Here is a 2,087-nt window from a genome sequence, read left to right as displayed (position 1 = left end):
AATGGGGAAGTATGGGAGGTCCCCAGAGAATATTTACTCATCTGTGTTCTCAATAGTATCCTGAGTCCAAAAAGTAAGGAAAGGTGTCAGAAAATATCAAAATGGCTCACTCTGAGCTCCTGAGATTAACTGGATTCCTTCTCTCACCACATACAGCTCATTGCTCAAATGTCTCTGACCCTGGGGCACTTCGAGAATCTCTAAAGCTACACATGTGCCTCTTCACACTCTGTACTCTCTTTAGGCTGTATTTTCCAGCTATTAGCTCTCATTAGGAGCTGAAATTGAAGTACCTCAAGGAAGCTTGCCTTTTTCATTCATCGTCACACTTCTGGTGCCAAGAACAAAGTATGACACAGAGTAAACATGTACTCTTAATGTTTACTCAGTAAATAAATCAGTGAATGAGTCAAAAACAGGTCAACGAAAGAACAAAGAGTATCCATCCTGACCTGCTTTTCCTTCTGCTTACAGGATAGGACTCTCTTTCACTCTTTACAGAGGACTTGTCTGGTCAGTCTGTGGCCTCTCTTCCTGGGGATCCCCTACAGAATAGGAAGCATACACAAAAGAAATAGGGAGGGATGAGAGAGCAGGGTCTCAGGTAATGACAGAGAGCTGTGTCTGTCACCAGCACTCGGAACAGCAAAATATGCTTTCTGCTCTGAAGGAAACACGGGTTCACCTTGCAGTACCCTTAATCCATCCTTCATGTTCCAAGTGTCTTTCTTCTACATGGTAGCAAAGCCCAGAACTTCCTATCCCAATCCTCTCCTGCTAGCTCCTTCACAGAGGGGACCCAGTGGCAGACACTCACCTCCAGAGAAGGGGACTAGACTGTAAAGTTCTATGGCTCTGGGATCAGCCCTGGAGCCCCCTCATGTGATGAGTGCTGAGCATGGTCTGCAGGCCACAGAAAACTACTGCTCTCTCCACACTCAGGGAAAGAGGGAACACCTCGCTCCAGCAAATTAGGGGAAACTAAAGTGATAAAAGTGCTGTGAGAGCCCGCCATGGTTCTCTGTGTCTCTCTCTCCATTTTTACTTTGCTTCTCTGTCCCCAGGGACACTGATTCACTGAGGAACTAAATCTATTAAGTTCAGAGAATCCCTAGAGAAGTAGTAAAAAGAGAGTCAGAGAAACTTTTCCCTTTTCCTCTCGAGGCTAATCAAGTTTAGAACATGGAAATGTTTGAAATGGGCAAACTTGAAATCTCAGAGGCAAGAAGTTTCTCAACACCCAGCTGGCCTCCCCTCAGACCCCAAGTCCTGGGTGTCATCAAAACAGTCAAAACATTGCCAGACCCTGCTCTCTTCTGTGTCTCCCTGATTCCATTCAGCCCTGCAGAGCCTAGTGACCCACAAACAGAAGACACCTCAACTGGCTCTCAGATCAGATCAGATTAGATCAATCTCTCAGTCGTGTCTGACTCTTTGTGACCCCATGAATCACAGCACAGCAGGCCTCCCTGTCCATCACCAACTCCCAGAGTTCACTCAGACTCATGTCCATCGAGCCAGTGATGCCATCCAGCCATCTCATTCTATGTCGTCCCCTTCTCCTCCTGCCCCCAATCCCTCCCAGCATCAGAGTCTTTTCCAATGAGTCAACTCTTCGCATGAGGTGGCCAAAGTACTGGAGTTTCAGCTATAGCACCATTCACTCCAAAGAAATCCCAGGCTGATCTCCTTCAGAATGGACTGGTTGGATCTCCTTGCAGTCCAAGGGACTCTCAAGAGTCTTCTCCAACACCACAGTTCAAAAGCATCAATTCTTCGGCGCTCAGCCTTCTTCACAGTCCAACTCTCACATCCATACATGACCACAGGAAAAACCATAGCTGCCGAGGTCCAGCCCCGGCTGATCCAGGGAGTTCGAAGGGGAGATGGCGTCGGTGATTTCACTGGATACAATAGCTTTATTTAAATATTCATTAGAGATATAAAGAGTAATAGAATGAGGATAGCTCAGCATGAAAATTCAGTGGAGAAAAGAGGCTGAGTAGCTTGGTTTACACGAAAATCAATATAACCTGTGACATCAGGTTAGCTCCGACCACGGAGGCCACAGGCGCCCTCTCAAATAG

The sequence above is a fragment of the Bison bison genome, unplaced genomic scaffold, assembly GCF_000754665.1.
Source record: "Bison bison bison isolate TAMUID 2011002044 unplaced genomic scaffold, Bison_UMD1.0 scf7180017864352, whole genome shotgun sequence".
Classification (NCBI taxonomy): domain Eukaryota; kingdom Metazoa; phylum Chordata; class Mammalia; order Artiodactyla; family Bovidae; genus Bison; species Bison bison.
This window is presented reverse-complemented; position numbering follows the sequence as displayed.